We start from the raw sequence: 22,071 nt of genomic DNA on the forward strand, positions 1-22,071 counted from the left end.
AGAAAGCCTTCTTAAGTTAACAGTGCAAAGAAACAGGGGAAAACAATAGAACTGGAAAGACTAGATATCTCTTTAAGAAAATTAGAGATACCAAAGGAACATTTGGTGATGCTGAAGCTGAAACTCCAAGACTTTTTGATCACCTGATGCGAAGAACTGACTCATTTGAAAAGACTCTGATGCTGGGAAAGATTGAAGGTGGGAGAAGGGAATGACAGAGGATGTGATAGTTGGGTGGCATCACTGACTTGATGGACATGAGTTTGAGCAAGCTCTGGGAGTTGGTGATGGACAGGGAAGCCTGGTGTGCTGCAGTCTATGGTGTCGCAAAGAGTTGGACACGACTCAGCAACTGAACTGAACTGAAAGGAACATTTCATGTAAACATGGGCACAATAAAGGACAGAAATGGTGTGGGCCTCAAAGAAGCCGAAGAGATTAAGAGGTGGCAAGAATACACAGAAGAACTATACTGAAAAGGTCCTAATGATCCGGATAACCACAATGGTGTGATCACTCACCTAGAGCCAGATATCCTATAGTGTGAAGTCAAGTGGGCCTTAGGAAGCATCATTATGAACAAAGCTAGTGGAATCGATGGAATTCCAGTTGTACTATTTCAAATCCTAAAAGATAATGCTGTGAAAGTGCTGCACTCAATATGACAGCAAATTTGGAAAACTCAGCAGTGGCCAATGGACTGGAAAATCAGTTTTCATTCCAATTCCAAAGAAAGGAAATGCCAAAGAATGTTCAATCTCCTGCACAATTGCACTTGTTTCACATACTAGCAAGATAATGCTCAAAATCCTTCAAGCTAGACTTCAGCAGTATATGAGCTGAGACCTTCCAGATGTTCCAGCTGGATTTAGAAAAGGCGGAGGAATCAGAAATCAAACTGTCAACATCTATTGGAGCATAGAAAAAGCAAGGGAATTCCAGAAAAACATCTGCTTCATTGACTATGCTAAAGCCTTTGACTGTATGGATCACAACAAACTGTGGAAAATTCTTAAAGAGATGGGAATACCAAACCACCTTACTTTCCCCCTGAGAAACCTGTATGTGGGTCAAGAAGCAGCAGTTAGATACAGACATGGAACAATGGACTGGTTCCAAATTGGAAAAGGAGTACGTCAAGGCTGTATATTGTCACCCTATTTATTTAACTTATATGCAGAGTGCATCATGTGAAATGCCAGGCTGCATAAATCTTAAGTTGGAATCAAGATTGCCAGGAGAAATATCAATAATCCCAGGTATGCAGATGACACCACCCTTATGGCAGAAAGTGAAGAGGAGCTAAATAGCTTCTTGATGAAGGTGAAAGAGGAGAGTGAAAAAACTGACTTAAAACTCAGCATTCAAAAAACTAAGATCATGGTATCTGGTCCCAACGTTTCATGGCAAATAGATGGGAAAAAAGTGGAAACAGGGGCAGATTTTATTTTGGGGGGCTCTGAAATCACTGCAGATGGTGACTGTAGTCATGAAATTAAAAGACGTTTGCTCCTTAAAAGGAAAGCTATGACAAACCTAGACAGCATATTAAAAAACAGAGACATCACTTTGTCAATAAAAGTCCATATAGTCCAAGCTATGATTTTTCTAGTAGTCATGTATGGGTGTGAGAGTTGGATGATAAAGAAAGCTGAGTGTCGAAGAACTGATGCTTTGAACTGTGGTATTGGATAAGACTCTTGAAAGTCCCTTGCACAGCAAAGAGATCAAACCAGTCAAACCTGAAGGAATCAACCCCCAATATTCATCAGAAGCACTGATGCTGAAGCTGAAGCTCCAGTAACTTGGCCACTTGATGCAAACTGTCAACTTGTTGGAAAAGACCCTGATGCTAGTAAAGACTGAGGGCAGTAGGATAAGGGGGCAACAGAGGATGAGGTCGTTGGTAGGCATCATCGACTCAATGGACATGAGTTTGAACAAACTCCGGGAGATAATGAAGGACAGGAAAGCCTGGCATATCGAAGTTCATAGGGGTCACAAAGAGTCACATGACTGAGCGACTGAACAACAACAAAAGTAATTATGGTTTCATACCCTGAATTTTTAAATTATTATAACTAGTCTCAAACACATCTTTATCAATCAAAACAGGAACCATTGCAATCAACATATTTTTTCCAATAAGAAATAAGTTTGTTTATTCTTGTAGCATAAAAATTCATGTTTCAGGATTTGACAAACTCTTGGAAAGCATTTTCTGCATCCTGTTAGTTGTGGAAGCATTTTTTCCTACAAAAAGTTGTTGAGATGCTTGAATAAGTGGTAGCTGGTTGGTGAGAGATCAGGTAAATATTGCTGATGAGGCAAAACTTCATAGCCGAATTCATCCAACTTCTGAAGCGTTGGTTGTGTATTGTGCTGTCAGGCGTTGTCGCTGAGAAGAATTGGACCCTTTCTATTGACCAGTGCTGGCTGTGGGCGTTGCAGTTTTCAGTGCATCTCATCGATTTGCTGAGCATACTTCTCAGATGCAATGGGTTCGCCGCGATTCAGAAAGCTATAGTGGATCACACCAGTAGCAGACTACCAAAGAGTGACCATGACAGTTTTTTGGAGGGGTGCAAGTTTGGCTTTGGGAAAAGTTTTGGAGCTTCTTCTTAGTCCAACCACTGAGAAGGTAATTGCTGGTTATTCAAATAAATTCCACTTTTTGTCACAGGTCACTATTCGATTGAGAAATGGTTTATTGTTGTTGAGCAGAGTAAGAAAAGAGGACACCTGAAAATGACGACTGTTTTGATTTGTGGTCAGCTCATGAATCACCCTCTTATCCAGCTTTTTCACCTTTCAATTTGCTTCAAATGCCAATTAACCATAGAATGGTCTATGTTGAGTTCTTGGGCAACTTCTCGTGTTTTTGTAAGAAGATCACTTTCGATGATCCTCTCAGTTGGTTGTTGTCAACTTCCAATGACCAGTCACTGTGCTCATCTTCAAGGCTCTCGTCTCCTTTGCAAAACTACTTGAACCACCACGACACTGTATATTAGTTAGCAGTTCCTGCGCCAAATTCATTGTTGGTGTTGCAAGTCGTCTCTGCTGCTTTACCATTTTTAAATCGAATAAGAAAATTGCTCAAATTTGCTTTTTGTCTAACATTATTTCAATAGTCTAAAATACATATAAAATAAACAGTAAGTAATAATTCATTAGCAAACTATATAAAGCAAGAAATGCACCTTAAAATGATGCATAACAATCACATTAATTTAAGAATGCATTCCGATGGCAAATTTCAACAATGCAAAACCAAGGTTATTTTTGGGCCAACCTAACACATTCTATTAAATACTTTAATTCCTAATTAAGTTTGTCAACAAATTTTCATAGAGATTTTACTTGAATACTTCCAGTGACAGGGAACTCTGATATTCATATTCAGAAAGACAGTTTTATTTTCAGAAATTAAAGTTTTACTGAACTGTGTCTACTTTAGTTTTTTTATCCTATATCTAACTTATATTTTGAAGTCATACAAAATTAATCTTTTGTACAGCTGCTCTTCAAATATTTGTGAAAGAACTAATTATATTCTAATTTCCCCTGACCCAAGCTAAACATTCAATTTCCTTCAAAATTTCTTTTTGTACAAGGTGAAATTTCCTCACATTTCTACTTTTGTCCTCTGGACAAGCTCCAATTTGTCTTGTATCATTTAACTTGTAGCAGTCCCGAACCAATTTCCATATTCAAGAAGCATTTTGGCCATAATAGAGTTACCTTTCATTGTAAATATTGTTTATATAGATAAATATTGACTTTTTTAGACAGCAAAAATTTATAGACTTTACATCAGGTTTATTATAAAATAATACCTCTAAGATTTTCTTTCACATATGTTTCAGTTAACAAACATAATTTACCTGTGCAATTGACTTTTGGACATAAATTCAAAATATTTTAACTTCATGAAATTGGAGATCAACCTATCAGTCTGTTGAGATCTTTTAAAATCTTGTTTATCCCTTTAAACAAATGAGCTATCTCCTCATTTTTCTCAATCAAACTTGGTTTGGACACTATCAGTGCTTATTCAACATAGTAATTTATATACCAAACATTAAAGAAACAGAGCTCTACTATTAGTCATTTAAAATTTTACTTATTAAATAATCTGCTTATTTTATAACCGTTTTAGATATATGGACTTATTACAATGATAGTACAGAGAGATATACCCCACCCTACCACTAACTTTTAATACCAAAGACTGCCTCCAGTTTAAAACATCTATGATTCTTATTACTGTCTTTGAAAATGAAAGTGAAAAGTGAAAGTTGCTCAGTCGTGTGTGACTCTTCACAACCCCATGGACTTCTCTGTGAAGTCCATGAAATTCTCCAGGCCTGAATACTGGAGTGGGTAGCCATTCCCTTCTCCAGGGGATCTTTCCAACACAGGGATTGAACCCAGGTCTCCCTCATTGCAGGCTGATTCATTTCCAGCTGAGCTACCAAGGAAGCCCATTATTGTCCTTAATAAATATTTTTTAAATAAAAATTCACTTTATTGCATAATTATCAAGTCAATATGCCTATGTTATCCTATCTGTTGTCAAAAGGGATTAGGTGCAGAGAGTATTAGCTGAATTCCAAACACAGCATATAATGGTTTCCTTCTTCTAATAAAGGTCTATTAATACTTTCAAATGACATTATCCAAAGAAAATAAGAGGTTCTTCTTACTGAACATGGACTATGTGCAATTATGACTGAAAAAGATTAAAGAACAAAGTATCAGAACCTGAAAATCAATCAATTAAAGTTGCTAAATATGCAAATAAAATCTTAGCATCCAAAAGTATAGGACAATATATGGCAAACAATCTGTAATTTTTCTTCTTTACACTGGGTAGGTGGCTCAGAGGTTAAATCGTCTACCTGCAATGCAGGAGACCCGGGTTCGATCCCAGGGTCCGGAAGATCCCCTGGAGAAGGAAATGGCAACCCACTCCAGAATTCTTGCCTGGAGAATCCCATGGACAGAGGAGCCTGGTAGGCTACAGTCCATGGGGTCCAAAGAGTCAGACACGACTGAGCAACTGAACTGAACTGAGTGAACTGAAGCTAGCAATAAGTTCTATAATCTCAAAAATCCAGGACTTTTAGAGACAGTAATGTAAATGATGAAAAGGATGAGAAGTAGAAAGTAACAATAAAGGTTAAAGTCCACCTGAAACTCTCACAACATTTTTAACTGACTATCAGTTCAGTTCAGTTCAGTTGCTCAGTCGTGTCCGACTCTCTGTGACCCCATGAATCACAGCACGCCAGGCCTCCCTGTCCATCACCAACTCCCGGAGTTCACTCAAACTCATATCCACAGAGTCGGTGATGCCATCCAGCCATCTCATCCTCTGTCGTCCCCTTCTCCTCCTGCCTTCAATCTTTCCCAGCATCAGGGTCTTTTCCAATGAGTCAACTCTTCGTGTGAGGTGGCCAAAGTATTGGAGTTTCAGCTTTAGCATCAGTCCTTCCAATGAACACCCAGGGTTGATCTCCTTTAGAATGGACTGGTTGGAACTCCTTTCAGTAAAGGGACTCTCAAGAGTCTTCTCCAACACCACAGTTCAAAAACATCAATTCTTCGGTGATCAGCTTTCTTCACAGTCCAACTCTCACATCCATACATGACCATGGGAAAAACCATAGCCTTGACTAGACGGACCGTTGTTGGCAAGGTAACGTCTCTGCCTTTTAATATGCTGTCTAGGTTGGTCATAACTTTCCTTCCAAGGAGTAAGTGTCTTTTAATTTCCTGGCTGCAATCAGCATCTGCAGTGATTTTGGAGCCCAAAAAATAAGTCTGACACTGTTTCCACTGTTTCCCCATCTATTTCCCATGAAGTGATGGGACCAGATGCCATGATCTTCGTTTTCTGAATGTTGAGCTTCAAGCCAACATTTTCACTCTCCTCTTTCACTTTCATCAAGAGGCCTTTGAGTTCCTCTTTACTTTCTGCCATAAGGGTGGTGTCATCTGCATATCTGAGGTTATTGATATTTCTCCCGGCAATCTTGATTCCAGCTTATGCTTCTTCCAGCCCAGCGTTCCTCATGATGTACTCTGCATATAAGTTAAATAAGCAGGGTGACAAGATACAGCCTTGACGTACTCCTTTTCCTATTTGGAACCAGTCTGTTGTTCCATGTCACTTCCTGACCTGCATACAGGTTTCTCAAGAGGCAGGTCAGGTGGTCTGGTATTCCCATCTCTTTCAGAATGTTCCACAGTTTATTGTGATCCACACAGTCAAAGGTTTTGGCATAGTCAATGAAGCAGAAATAGATGTTTTTCTGGAACTCTCTTGCTTTCTCCATGATCCAGCAGATATTGGCAATTTCATCTCTGGTGCCTCTGCCCTTTCTAAAACCTGCTTGAACATCTGGAAGTTCACGGTTCACATATTACTGAAGCCTGGCTTGGAGAGTTTTGAGCATGACTTTACTAGTGTGTGAGATGAGTGCAATTGTGCGGTAGTTTGAGCATTCTTTGGCATTCCCTTTCTTTGGGATTGGAATGAAGACTGACCTTTTCCAATCCTGTGGCCACTGCTGAGTTTTCCAAATTTGCTGGCATATTGAGTGCAGCACTTTCGCAGCATCATCTTTCAGGATTTGAAATAGCTCAATTGGAATTCTATCACCTCCACTAGCTTTGTTTGTAGTGATGCTCTCTAAGGCCCACTTGACTTCACATTCCAATATGAAATAAAAAGGTAAAAAATAATAATAGAGGTTAAACAACTATATTACTCAAAAGAAAAGACATATACAGAGTTATTTAATAGTGCTCTTAAAGATTAAGGCACTTATCTTTCTCTAGTTGCTTTAGGTATAAGTTTACATTGTTTATTTGTGATTTTTCTTGTTTCCAGAGCTAATTGTATTGCTATAAACTTCCCTCTTAGAGCTGCTTTTGCTATGTCTCATTGGTTTTGGATTGTCAAGAGTTCATTTTTCTCTAGGTAATTTTTTATTTCCCCTTTAATTTCTTTAGTAATCCATTGGTTGTTCAGTACCATACTGTTTAGCCTCCACATGTTTGTGTTATTTACATTTTCTTTAAATAGTTTACTTCTAATCTCATAGCATTGTGATCAGAAAACATGCTTGATATGATTTCAGTTTTCTTATATTTATCAAGGCTTGATTTGTGGCCCAAGATATGATCTATTCCAGGAAATGTTCCATGTGCACTTGAGAAGAAAGTGTTTTCTGCTATTTTTGGATGGAATGCTCTATAAATATCAATTAAATTTATCTGGTCTAATGTATCATTTAAGGTCTGTGTTTCCTTATTGATATTATGTCTGGATAATCTGTCAATTTATGAAAATAAAGTGTTAAAGTATCCTACTATTATTGTATTACTGTTGATCTCTCCTTATATGGCTATTAGTATTTGCTTTATATATTCAGTTCAGTTGCTCAGTCGTGTCCGACTCTTTGCAACCCCATGAATCACAGCACACCAGGCCTCCCTGTCCATCACCAACTCCCGGAGTTCACTCAAACTCATGTCCATCGAGTCGGTGATGCCATCCAGCCATCTCATTCTGTTGTCCCTGTCTCCTCCCGCCCCCAATCCCTCCCAGCATCAGAGTCTTTTCCAGTGAGTCAACTTGTCGCATGAGGTGGCCAAAGTATTGTAGTTTCAGCTTTAGCATCAGTCCTTCCAGTGAACACCCGGGACTGATCTCCTTTAGAATGGACTGGTTGGATCTCCCTGCAGTCCAAGGGACTCTCAAGAGTCTTCTCCAGCACCATAGTTCAAAAGCATCAATTCTTCGGCGATCAGCTTTCTTCACAGTCCAACTCTCACATCCATACATGACCACGGGAAAAACCATAGCCTTGACTAGACAGACCGTTGTTGGCAAAGTAATGTCTCTGCTTTATAACATGCTGTCTAGGTTGGTCATAACTTTCCTTCCAAGGAGTAAGCGTCTTTTAATTTCCTGGCTGCAATCACCATCTGCAGTGATTTTGGAGCCCAAAAAAATAAAGTCTGACACTGTTTCCACTGTTTCCCCATCTATTCCCCATAAAGTGATGGGACCAGATGCCATGATCTTCGTTTTATGAATGTTGAGCTTCAAGGCTTTATATATTAAGGTGTGCCTATTTGGGGTGCATATATATTTACAATTGTTTACCTTCTTCTCTGATTGATCCCTTGATCATTATGTAGTGTCTTTCTTCATCTTTTACAACATCTTTAAATTTCATTTTGTCTAATATTAATATTGCCACTCCACCTTTCTTTTGATTTTTATTTACATGGAATATTTTTTTCCATCTCCTTTCTTTCAGTCTGTTGTGTCCCTAAGTCTGAAGTGGGCCTCTTGTAGGTAGTATATATATGGGTCTTGTTTTTGTATTCTTTCAGCCAGTCTATGTGTTTTGGATGGAATATTTAATCCATAAATTTAAGGTAATTATCAATATGCATGTTCTTTTGCTTTGGATTTGTTTTTGTAGGTATTTTTATCTTCCCTTCCTCTTTTGTTCTCTGCTATTGTGATTTGATGACCAATTTTAGTGTTGGGTTTGGATTCCTCTTTCTTTTGTGTGTGTGTATCTATTGTAGATTTTCAGTTGGCAGTTATCATGAGGATTTGCTATAAAGGGCTTCCCTGGTGGCTCAAATGGTAAAGAAACTGCCTGCAATGTGGGAGTTTTGGGTTCTGCTCCTGGGTCAGAAAACTCCTATGGAGAAGAAAATTGCAACCCACTCCAGTATTCTTGCCTGAAGAATTCCATGGACAGAGGAGCCTGGCATACTATAATCCATGTGGTCACAAAGAGTGGGACAAAACTGGACAACTAACACTTTCACTTTTATATAGAAGTCTATATGTAAACAAGATTGTTTAAAGTTGCTGGGCTCCTAATTTCAAATGCATTTCCAGTATCCTGCATTTGTGCTCTCCTCTTCCCACAGTGACTGGTTTTGTTATCGTATTTGTGTGCAGATGATTTCCTACTTTTACTTTATGTTTGCCTTTACTGGTAAGTTTTTCCATCCGTAATTTTCTTGTTTCTTAAAGTGGCTTTTTCTTTTCTGCTTAGAGAGTTTCCTTTATCATCTGTTGCAAAGCTAGTCTGGTGGTGCTGAATTCTCTTAGCTTTTGCTTGTCTGTAAAGCTTTTGATTTCTCCATCAAATATCAATGAAAGCCTTGATGGGAAGAATATTCTTCTTTAAAAATATTTATTTATTTTATAATTGAAGGATAATTGCTTTACAAAATATTTTTGTTTTCTGTCAAACGTCTGTTGTTTTCTGTCAAACATCAACATGAATCAGCCATAGGTATAGGTAGAATATTCTTGGTTGTGGGTTCTTCCCTTTCATCGCTTTAAGTATAACATGCCATTTCCTTCTGGCCTGCAGAGTTTCTGCTGAGATATCTTTTGATACCCTTATGGAAGTTCCCTTGTATGCTATTTGTTGCTTTTCCCTTATTGCTTTTAGTATTTTTTTAATTTAATGTTTGTCAATTTGATTACTATGTGTCTTAGTGTGTTACTCCTTGGGTTTATCATGCCAGGGACTCTGTGCTTCCTGGACTTGGGTGACTGTTTCATTTCCCATGTTAGGGAAGTTTTCAGCTATTATCTCTTCAGTTGTGCTCTTTGTCCTTTTTTCTCTCTTTTCTCCTTCTGGGACCCCTATAACACAAATGTTGGTGCATTTAATATTGTCCCAGAGGTCTCTTAGACTATCTTCATTTCTTTTCACTCTATGTTTCTTTATTCTGTCTTGAGACAGTGATTTCAACCATTCTGTCTTCCAGGTTACTTATTTGTTCTTATGCCTCATTTATTCTGCTATTGAGTCCTTCTAGTATATTTTTCGTTTCAGCTGTTATATTAATTTCTGTTTGTCTGTTCTTTAGTTTTAAGTCTTTGTTAAACATTTCTTGCATCTTCTCAGTTTGTACCTCTATTCTTTTTCCAATATATTGGATCATCTTCATTATCATTACTCTGAATTCTTTTTCTGGTAAATACCTATCTCCACTTCACTTAGTTATTCTTTTGGGGTTTTATCCTGTTCCTTCATCTGGGACATATTCCTCTGCTGTCAAATCTTGTCTACATTTCTGTGATTACCGTTTCTCTTTCTCAGGATTCAGGGCTGTCGTTCTTTCTTCTTCTGTCTTCCCTCTGGTAGAAGAGGCTGTCTAAGAGTCTTTGACAGGCTTCCTGATGGGAGGGCCTGGATTCTGCTCACTGTTGGGTCTTGTCCCTCTGGTGGGTAGGACCATGTTCAGGAAGCTGCTTATTTGTTATTGGATGGATCTGTGTTACTATTCTGTTGGTTGTTTGGCCTGAAGCATCCCAACACTGGCCTACAGGCTGTTGGGTGAAGCTAGGTCTGGGGGATGGTAGCCTATAGAAGGGCTTACACCAATGAGTAGTTACCAGAGCTACTACTGCCAGTGTCTTTTTCCCTTGTAGTGAACCACAGCCATCCCCCACCTTTGTAGAAGACCCTCTAACTCTAGTAGTTCTGGCCCAATGTCTTATGAGCTCACTTCTTTTTTCCCTTTGGTCCTGATACACACTAGACCTTGTTTGCACCGTCTAAGAGTGGAGTTTCTGTTTCTCTCAGTCCTGTGGAATTCCTACAGTCAAACTCCACTGGTCTTCAAAGTCAGATTCTCTGGGGGCTTCTCCTCCATTGTCAGACTCTAAGGCTTGGAAGCCTGCTGTGGGGCTCAGGACTTTCACTCCTATAGGAGAACTTCTGTGGTATAACTATTTTCCAGTGTGTGGGTTGCCCACCTGGCAGGTAAGGGACTTGATTTTATCATGATTGTACCCCCTCCTATCATCTCATTGCACCTTCTTTGTGTTTGGGTGCACGGTATCTTTTTTGGTAGGCTCTGGTATGTTTCTGTTGTTGTTTTGTCAATAGTTGTTCAGCAGTTGTGATTTTGGTGTTTTTATAAGAAGCAGTGAGCTCATGTCCTTCTACTCTGCCATCTTGCTGGCAAGGACAGGGAGGCCTGGCGTGTTGCAGTCCATGGCATCACAAAGAGTCGGACATGACTGAGTGACTGAGCTGAACTGAACTGATGGTTGATTTACAGTGTTGTGTTTGTTTCAGGTGTTCAGGTTTTAAAGGAACTTCCATATTGTACTTCATAGGAGTTGTACCAATTTACATTCCCAGCAGTAATGTAGAAGGGTTCTCTTTTCCCCACACAAAATGGTACATTTCTGAGGAGAACATAGGATACCTTTATTTGATTCTAACTCATGAGTCTCTCTAGAGATCAAATTCAGGATGCAATTAATGTAATTACTTGGAAGCTGATCGAAAAATAAAACAAATCTGAAAACAACTTATTGTTGTATAACATGACTTTTGAATAGCATCTAAAGGACTGAAATATTTACTTATAGGTCATTTTAGTCAATTGTTTTATTCCTAGTTTAAATGTATACTACACAGATATCATATCTTGCAGTTTTGGTGTAAGAACATGAAGGTTTTTGATAATCATAGCTAAAGCATAGAGAAAAAAGTAAAAACTAAAAGGTACTAATTTGAAAAGAAAGAAACAAAAGTATTATTATTTGCAGATAGATAATATGATCAAAAATGTAAATAATCTAAGAGAATCAACTAAAGATTTTTAGGAACATGAACAACTTTACTATGTTAACTGGATACAAAATAAATAGGCAAAATTACAAATTTCAGTGTATATGATAATAAAACCATTATGGAAAAATGTTTCTTTAAAAAACCAACCCAAAGAATTTCCAGTTATGAACTTGATAAGAAATGTAAGATTATGTTGAAAAACATAAGCCTGATGGATATAATGAAAGCTGATTCAATGGAAAAACTGTCTTACACAAGCATAGAAAAATACTATTGGTCCTTTTATTAATTTGTACATTTAATATACTCAATCAAAACAATTTTTTTGAATGAAATAATTCCAGTTGAGCTATTTCCAATCTTAAAAATTGATGCTGTTAAAGTGCTGCACTCAATATGCCAGCACATTTGGAAAACTCAGCAGTGGCCACAGGACTGGAAAAGGTCAGTCTTCATTCCAATCCCAAAGAAATGCCAAAGAATGTTCAAACTACCGCACAATTGCACTCATCTCACACACTAGCAAAGTCATGCTCAAAATTCTCCAAGGCAGGCTTCAGCAATACGTGAACCATGAACTTCCAGATGTTCAAGCTGGTTTTAGAAAAGGCAGAGGAACCAGAGATCAATTGCCAACATCTGTTGGATCATAGAAAAAGCAAGAGAATTCCAGGAAAAACATCTACTTCTGCTTTATTGAATACGCCAAAGCCTTTGACTGTGTGGATCACAACAAACTGAGGAAAATTCTTAAAGAGATAGGAATACCAGACCACCTTACCTGTCTCCTGAGAAATCTGTATGCAGGTCAAGAAGCAACAGTTAGAACTGGACATGGAACAAAGGACTGGTTCCAAATTAGGAAAGGAGTACGTCAAGGCTGTATATTGTCACCCTGTTTATTTAACTTACATGCAGAGAACATCATGCAAAATGCCAGGCTGGATGAAGTGCAAGTTGGAATCAAGATTGCTGGGAGAAATATCAATAACCTCAGATACACAGATGACACCATGCTTATGGCAGAAAGTGAAGAGGAACTAAACAGCCTCTTGATGAAAGTGAAAGGGGAGAGTGAATAAGTTGGTTTAAAACTCAACATTTCAAAAATGAAGATCACAGCGTCTAGTCCCATCACTTCATGACAAATAGATGGGGAAACAATGGAAACAGTGAGAGACTTTATTTTCTTGGGCTCCAAAATCACTGCAGATGGTGACTTCAGCCATGAAATTAAAAGATGCTTACTCCTTGGAAGGAAAGTTATGACCAACCTAGACAGCATATTAAAAAGCAGAGACATTACTTTGCTGACAAAGGTCCATCTAGTCAAAGCTACGGTTTTACCAGTAGTCATGTGAGAGTTGGACGATAATGAAAACCAAGTGCCAAAGAATTGATGGTTTTCAACTGTGGTGTTGGAGAAGACTCTTGAGAGTCCCTTGGACTGCAAGGAGATCCAATGAGTCCATCCTTAAAGAAATCAGTCCTGACTATTCATTGGAAGGCCTGATGCTGAAGCTCCAATACTTTGGCCACCTGATGCGAAGAACTGACTCATTGGAAAAGAACTTGATGCTGGGAAAGATTGAGGAGAAGGGGAAGACAGAGGATGAGATGGTTGGATGGCATCACCGACTCGATGGACATGAGTTTGGGCAAGCTCTGGGAGTTGGTGATAGACGTGGAAGCCTGGTGTGCTGCAGTCCATGGGGTTGCAAAGTGTTGGACATGACTGAGTTACTGTACTGAACTGAACATCAATCAATTCTTCTGAAAAAATTAATATATAAAAGATCTTCTTCCAGCAAAATGTTGGGCTGTACACTCAAAAGGTTTTCCTATTACATTATAATGACATCCTGGGTAAAATATAGGCATTCTGGATAAACTATAAGACTTTTTTTTTTTAAGTTTTGCTGAGCTTTCAGTGTAGTGAAAGAAATTTCCAAGAGCCAAAATAAAGACACAGTAATATGAAACCTGAATTGTGAGAGGTTAGTAAATTCTTAAGAGAAGGTTCCATTGGATTTAAATGCCAATGCCAACACTGATATAGGGAGGCAAAATATAGATCCTGCTCCAAAGTAAAGGAGCTTAACTTGAGACTCCAATAATTAATCAGAGTTCATGAACAGGCTAAAGTGGTCTCATAGTTATAGCATCACCAGTTATTATTAGAAACAAGCAAAATAACATGTTTTCCTCTTGGAAATCTTAATTTAGACCTTCATGATTCCATATATATTGAATTAAATAAATGCAATAAATTATGTGAACTCAAAGTATAAAACAAAGAAAGAAAAACCCCATGAGTAACAGTCAGCAAAATGGTAACAAATTTACACTTCCAAAAAGATCAGATAAAGATGATAAAATATGTAAATTACTGATATGATATTTTTAAATGTCAAAGTAAACAAGATACAAGCAAAGTGATCAGGTAAATTTGAAAGTAAGTAAAACTTCTAGAAATGAAAAATAAAAGAAAATTTTAAACATTAGTTAAACAACAGACTAGCTACAGAAATATGTGGACAATAAATATGAGGTAGAAAGGAAGATGGATATGAGGCGATTCCCAAGAATGAGGCACAAAAAGAGTAAGAAAGAAAATAGGAAGAAGAATTTAAGAACTAACATATACCTAAGAAGATTTCAAGAAAGAATGGAGGCAATATAATATTCAAAGAGATTATAGCTTGGAATTTCCAGAATTAATAAAATACATGAATATCTAGCTATAAGAAACACAACATGTACCACACAGTATAAGCAAAAACAAACCCCCCTAAATCCATTCCTAGATACATTCCTGAGAAACTTGAAAAAACACCATAGGTTTAAAAAAGGATAAATCTTAAAAGTAGCCAGAAAGAAAGGACATGTCACTTATAAAGGTATAATATATAGGGCCAGAGCAAAAACTTTTCAGAAGCAATCCTGGAAGAGAAGAAATGGAATAATACGTTCGAAGTGCTTAGAAAAAATAACCTTCTAAAGTTGTATAGCAAAATTTTATTTCAAGAATAGTGGGTTTTGGCCTTCCCTGGTGGCCCAGTCATTAACAGTCCACCTTGCAATGCAGGGGACACAGATTCGATTCCTGGTCCAGGAAGATTCCATATGCCACAGAGCAGCTAGGCCCAGATACCACAACTACTGAGCCCACACACTGCAACAATTGACGTGTGTGCACCTAGAGCCTGTGCTTAGAAACAAGAGAAGTCACTGCAATGAGAAGCTTGTACACCTCAACCAGAGAGTAGCCCCGGCTCAGCAATGGAGATCCAGCATTGCAAAAAATAAAGAAAATAAAAATTTTTTAAAAGAATAATTCTTTTTTTAAAACACACTTTTAGATTAGCAAAACTTATGAGAGTTATCTACCAAGAAACCTAAACTAAGTCTTCTAGAGGATTCATTTCAGAAATAGGAAAAATGACCCCAGCAGGGTAGTCAACAATAGGTAAAGAAATAGTGAATATATATAAACATGTAGAGAAGTTTAAATGATAACTGCCTGATATCAACAATAACAAAAGAAAAAAATTTGCTTAGTGGTGTTAAAAATAAAGTATTAAGAGGGAAAGAGTTACAGCTGTAACAGAATGAAAACTTACAAGTTCTTTTACCACAAAACAACTTAAAACTGGACGAAATTGAAAAATAAAATATTCACAAATCAGAAAGAATTAACAAGTAAGAAATATTTGTGGAAACCTGCTAAATAATAGGGAGAATGTAGAATTCTTGCATTCTAATACAGACATGAAAATATGACTCATTCTTAGGGTGGTTTTAGGTGTATTATAATGTTGCATTTAAGGAAGATATTATCACAATAAGTGAATAGGGAATATTCATAAAAGTAGAAATTATTTTAAAGGGACCCACATTTAAAGAATAAAGGAAAATAGAATGACAATAAACAAATAAGGAATATCAATATAAGCAGAAATAATTTAAAAGAAGCTAATGGTGATTTGTTTCTGAATGTTTTCTGAATGTTGAGCTTCAAGCCAACCTTTTCACTCTCCTCTTTCACTTTCATCAAGAAGCTTTTTAGTTCCTCTTCACTTTCTGCCATAAGGGTGGTGTCATCTGCCTAACTGAGGTTATTGATATTTCTCCCAGCAATCTTGATTCCAGCTTGTGCTTCTCGATGGACATGAGTTTGAGTGAACTCCGGGAGTTGGTGATGGACAGGGAGGCGTGGCGTGCTGTGATTCATGGGGTCGCAAAGAGTCGGACATGACTGAGCGACTGAACTGAACTGAACTGAATGGTGATTTGAGAATTGAAAAGCAATATAATCAAAATGAAAAATTCAGTTTGCTCAACAAAATATTTAAGTGCTAAAAAAATTAATGAACTTGGGCTAGATCCATAGAAATACTAAAAATTTAAGAACATATAGTAAAACATTGAATAAAGATTAACAGCACCTCAGGAACCTGTGGAACAGTATCAAATGTACCAGCATACATGGATTGGATGTTTCAGAGAAAAGGAGAGGAAGAAAGGGGAGAACAATTACTTGAAAAACAGTGGTTGGCTTCCCAAATTTTATTAACAGGAAAAAATGCTAACTTAGACTTTGAAGAAGTTTGAAAAGCTAGAGAGAAAATCTTTAAAGAAGCAAGAGAAAAATGATTCATCAAGTACAGTCACACTTAAGCGATATTGTGGTTTCCGTTCCAGACCACTACAATAAGTCAAATATTTCAGTAAAGCAAGTCACACAAAACTTTTTTGTTTCCCATTGCATATTAAAGTTATATATCTATACTATACTGTAGCTTAAGTGTGTAATAACATTATGTCAAAAACAACAATGCCCCTACTTTAATTCATTTTATTATCATTTGGAATTTTTGTATGTATTTTAAAAATATTTTTCACTGAAGCATTGTTGATTTACAATGTTGTACCAGTTTCTGCTGTATAGCAAAGTGACTCAGGTATACATACATACATATATACATATATATATATATACTCTTTTTAATGGTTTATTATAGGATATTGAATATAGTTCCCTGTACTGAACATTCGGACCATGTTTTTCATCCATTCTAAATGTAATAGTTTGCATCTACCAATCCCAAGTTTCCAGTCCCTCTCTTCCCCACCCCCATCCCCTTGGCAACCATACATCTGTTCTCTGTGTCTGTGAGTTTCTTTCCATTTTGTAGATAAGATTCAACATATAACTGATATCATATGATATTTTTCTTTCTTTTTTTAATATAAATTTATTTATTTTAATTGGAGACTAATTACAATATTGTATTGGTTTTGCCATACATTGACACGAATCTGCCACAGGTGTACATGTGTTCCCCATCCTGAACTCCCCTCCTACCTCCCTCCCCATCCCATCCCTTTGGGTCATCCCAGTACACCAGCCCCAACCACCCTGTATCATGCATCAAACCTGGACTGGCAATTCATTTCACATATGATAATATACATGTTTCAGTGCCATTCTCCCAAACCATCCAACCCTTGCCCTCTCCCACAGAGTCCAAAAGACTGTTCTATACATCTGTGTCTCTTTTGCTGTCTCGCATACAGGTTATCGTTACCATCTTTCTAAATTCCATATATATGTGTTAGTATACTGTATTGGTGTTTTTCTTTCTGGCTTACTTCACTCGGTATAATAGGCTCCAGTTTCATCCATGTCATTAGAACTGATTCAAATGTACTCTTTTTAATGGCTGAGTAATATTTCATTGTGTATATGTACAACAGCTTTCTTATCCATTCGTCTGCAGATGGACATCTAGGTTGCTTCCATGTCCTGGCTATTGTAAACAGTGCTGCGATGAACATTGGGGTACACATGTCTCTTTCAATTCTGGTTTCCTCGGTGTGTACGCCCAGCAGTGGGATTGCTGAGTCTTATGGCAGTTCTATTTCCAGTTTTTAAAGGAATCGCCACACTGTTCTCCATAGTGGCTGTCCTAGTTTGCAGTCCCACCAACAGCGTAAGAGGGTCCCTTTTCTCCACACCCTCTCCAGCATTTATTGCTTGTAAACTTTTGGATAGCAGCCATCCTGACTGGTGAGAAATGGTACCTCATTGTGGTTTTGATTTGGATTTCTCTAATAATGAGTGATGTTGAGCATCTTTTCATGTGTTTGTTAGCCATCTGTATGTCTTCTTTGGAGAAATGTCTATTTAGTTCTTTGGCCCATTTTTCGATTGGGTTGTTTGTTTTTCTGGAATTGAGCTGCAGGAGTTGCTTGTATATTTTTGAGATTAATTCCTTGTTAGTTGCTTTGTTTGCTATTATTTTCTCCCATTCTGAAGGCTGTCTTTTCACCTTGCTTATAGTTTCCTTTGTTGTGCAAAAGCTTTTAAGTTTAATTAGGTCCCATTTGTTTATTTTTGTTCTTATTTCCAATATTCTTAGAGGTGGGTCATGGAGGATCCTGTGATTTATGTCAGAGACTGTTTTGCCCATGTTTTCCTCTAGGAGTTTTATAGTTTCTGGTCTTAGGTCTGGATATTTAATCCATTTTGAGTTTATTTTTGTGTATGGTGTTAGAAAGTGTTCTAGTTTCATTCTTTTACAAGCGGTTGACCAGTTTTCCCAGCACCACTTGTTAAAGAGATTATCTTTTCTACATTGTATATTTTTGCCTCCTTTGTCGAAGATAAGGTGTCCATAGGTGCATGGATTTATCTCTGGGCTTTCTATTTTGTTCCATTGATCTATATTTCTGTCTTTGTGCCAGTACCATACTGTCTTGATGACTGTGGCTTTGTAGTAGAGCCTGAAGTCAGGCAGATTGATTCCTCCAGTTCCATTCTTCTTTCTCAAGATTGCTATTCGAGGATTTTTGTATTTCCATACAAATTGTGAAATCATTTGTTCTAGTTCTCTGAAAAATACCGTTGGGAGCTTGATAGGGATTGCATTGAATCTATAGATTGCTTTGGATAGTATACTGATTTTCACTATATTGATTCTTCTGATCCATGAACACGGTATATTTCTCCATCTATTTGTGTCATCTTTGATTTCTTCCACCTGTGTTTTATAGTTTCTATATATATAGGTCTTTTGTTTCTTTCAGTAGATATATTCCTAAGTATTTTATTCTTTTCGTTGCAATGGTGAATGGAATTGTCTCCTTAACTTCTCTTCTGTTTTCTCATTGTTAGTGTATAGGAATTCAAGGGATTTCTGTGTTGACTTTATATCCTGCAACTTTACTATATTCATTGATTAGCTCTAGTAATTTTCTGGTGGAGTCTTTAGGGTTTTCTATGTTGGGCTTCCCTGGTGGCTCAGAGGTTAAAGCGTCTGCCTGCAATGAAAGAGACCTGGGTTCGATCCCTGGGTTGGGAAGATCCCCTGGAGAAGGAAATGGCAACCCACTCCAGTATTCTTGCCTGGAGAATCCCATGGATGGAGGAGCCTGGTGGGTTACAGTCCACAGGGTCGCAAAGAGTCAGACACGACTTCACTTTCACTATCACTTTCATGTATAGGATCATGTCATCTGCAAACAGTGAGTTTAATTTCTTCTTTTCCAATCTGGATTCTTTTTCTTCTCTGATTGCTGTGGCCAGAACTTCCAAAGCTATGTTGAATGGTAGTGGTGAGAGTGGGCACCCTTTTCTTGTTCCTGACTTTAGGGGAAATGCTTTCAATTTTTCACCATTAAGGATAATGTTTGTTGTGGATTTATCACATATAGCTTTTATTATGTTGAGGTATGTACCTTCTATTCCTGCTTTCTGGAGGGTTTTTATCATAAATGGATGTTGAGTTTTGTCAAAGGCTTTCTCTGCATCTATTGAGATAATCATAAGGTTTTTATTTTTCAATTTGTTAATGTGGTGTATTACATTGATTGATTTGCGGATATTGAAGAATCCTTGCATCCCTGGGATAAAGCCCACTTGGTCATGATGTATGATTTTTTTTAATATGTTGTTGGATTCTGTCTGCTAGAATTTTGTTAAGGATTTTTGCATCTATGTTCATCAGTGATATTGGCCTGTAGTTTTCTTTTTCTGTGGCATCTTTGTCAGGTTTTGGTATTAGGGTGATGGTGGCCTCATAGTTGAGTTTGGAAGTTTACCTTACTTTGCAATTTTCTGGAAGTTTGAGTAGGATAGGTGTTAGCTCTTCTCTAAATTTTTGGTAGAATTCAACTGTGAAGCCTTCTGGCCCTGGGCTTTTGTTTGCTGGAAGATTTCTGATTACAGTTTCAATTTCTGTGCTTGTGATGGGTCTGTTAAGATTTTCCATTTCTTCCTGGTTCAGTTTTGGAAAGTTGAACTATTCTAAGAATTTTTCCATTTCTTCCAAGTTGTTCTTTTTAGTGGTGTATAGTTGCTGATAGTAGTCTCTTATGATCCTTTGTATTTCTGTGTTGTCTGTTGTGATCTCTCCATTTTCATTTCTAATTTTGTTATTCGATTTTTCTCCCTTTGTTTCTTGATGAGTCTGGCTAATGGTTTGTCAACTTTATTTGTCTTTTCAAAGAACCAGCTTTTGGCTTTGTTGATTTTTGCTATGGTCTCTTTTGTTTCTTTTGCATTTGTTTCTGCCCTAATTTTTAAGATTTATTTCCTTCTACTAACCCTGGGGTTCTTCATTTCTTCCTTTTCAAGTTGCTTTAGGTGTAGAGTTAGGTTATTTTTTTGACTTTTCTTGTTTCTTGAGGTAAGCCTGTATTGCTATGAACCTTCCCCTTAGCACTGCTTTTACAGTGTCCCATAGGCTTTGGGTTGTTGTGTCTTCATTTTCATTCATTTCTATGCATATTTTGATTTCTTTTTTATTTCTTCTGTGATTTGTTGGTTATTCAGCAGCGTGTTGCTCAGCCTCCATATGTTGGAATTTTTAATAGTTTTTCTCCTGTAATTGACATCTAATTTTACTGCATTGTGGTCAGAAAAGATGCTTGGAATGATTTCAATTTTTTTGAATTTACCAAGGCTAGATTTATGGCCCAGGATGTGATCTATCCTGGAGAAGGTTCCATGTGCATTTAAGAAAAAGGTGAAATTCATTGTTTTGGAGTTAAATGTCCTATAGATATCAATTAGGTCTAACTGATCCATTGTATCATTTAAAGTTTGTGTTTCCTTGTTAATTTTCTGTTTAGTTGCTTTATCCATAGGTGTGAGTGGGGTGTTAAAGTCTCCCACTATTTTTGTGTTATTGTTAATTTCCCCTTTCATACTTGTTAGCATTTGTTTTACACATTGTGGTGCTCCTATGTTGGGTTCATATATATTTATAATTGTTATATCTTCTTCTTGGATTGATCCTTTGGTCATTATGTAGCATCCTTTTTGTCTCTTTTCATAGCCTTTGTTTTAAAGTCTATTTGTCTGATATGAGTGTTGCTACTTGCTGCTTTCTTTTGGTCTCTATTTGCATGGATTATCTTTTTCCAGCCCTTCCCTTTCAGTCTGTATGTGTCCTTGTTTCAAGGTGGGGCTCTTGTAGACAACATATATAAGGGTCTTGTTTATTTATCCATTCAGCCAGTCTTTGTCTTTTGGTTGGGGCATTCAACCCATTTACATTTAAGGTAATTATTGATAAGTATGATCCCATTGCCATTTACTTTATTGTTTTGGGTTTGAGTTTACATACCCTTTCTGTATCTATTTCTGCTTCATTGACTATGCCAAAACCTTTGACTGTGTGAATCACAATAAACTGTGGAAAATGCTGAAAGAGATGGGAATACCAGACCACCTAACCTGCCTCTTGAGAAATCTATATGCAGGTCATGAAGCAACAGTTAGAACTGGACATGGAACAACAGACTGGTTCCAAATAGGAAAAGGAGTACGTCAAGGCTGTATATTGTCACCCTGCTTATTTAACTTATATGCAGAGTACATCATGAGGAACGCTGGGCTGGAAGAAGCACAAGCTGGAATCAAGATAGCTGGGAGAAATATCAATAACCTCAGATATGCAGATGACACCACCCTTATGGCAGAAAGTGAAGAGGAACTAAAAAAAACTCTTGATGAAAGTGAAAGAGGAGCATGAAAAAGTTGGCTTGAAGCTCAACATTCAGAAAACTAAGATCATGGCATCTGGTCCCATCTCTTCTTGGCAAATAGACGGGGAAACAATGGAAACAGTGTCAGACTTTATTTTCTTGAGCTCCAAAGTCACTGCAGATGGTGACTGCAGCCATGAAATTAAAAAACGCTTACTCCTTGGAAGGAAAGTTATGACCAACCTAGATAGCATATTAAAAACCAGAGACATTACTTTGCCAACAACAGTCCGTCTAGTCAAGGCTATGGTTTTTCCAGTGGTCATGTAGGGATGTGAGAGTTGGACTGTGAAGAAAGCTGAGCGCAGAAGAATTGATGCTTTTGAACTGTGGTGTTGGAGAAGACTCTTGAGAGTCTCTCGGACTT

This window comes from Moschus berezovskii, chromosome 4 (genome assembly GCF_049115385.1).
Source record: "Moschus berezovskii isolate FMDL1 chromosome 4, NW_MosBer_1.0, whole genome shotgun sequence".
NCBI classification, from domain to species: domain Eukaryota; kingdom Metazoa; phylum Chordata; class Mammalia; order Artiodactyla; family Moschidae; genus Moschus; species Moschus berezovskii.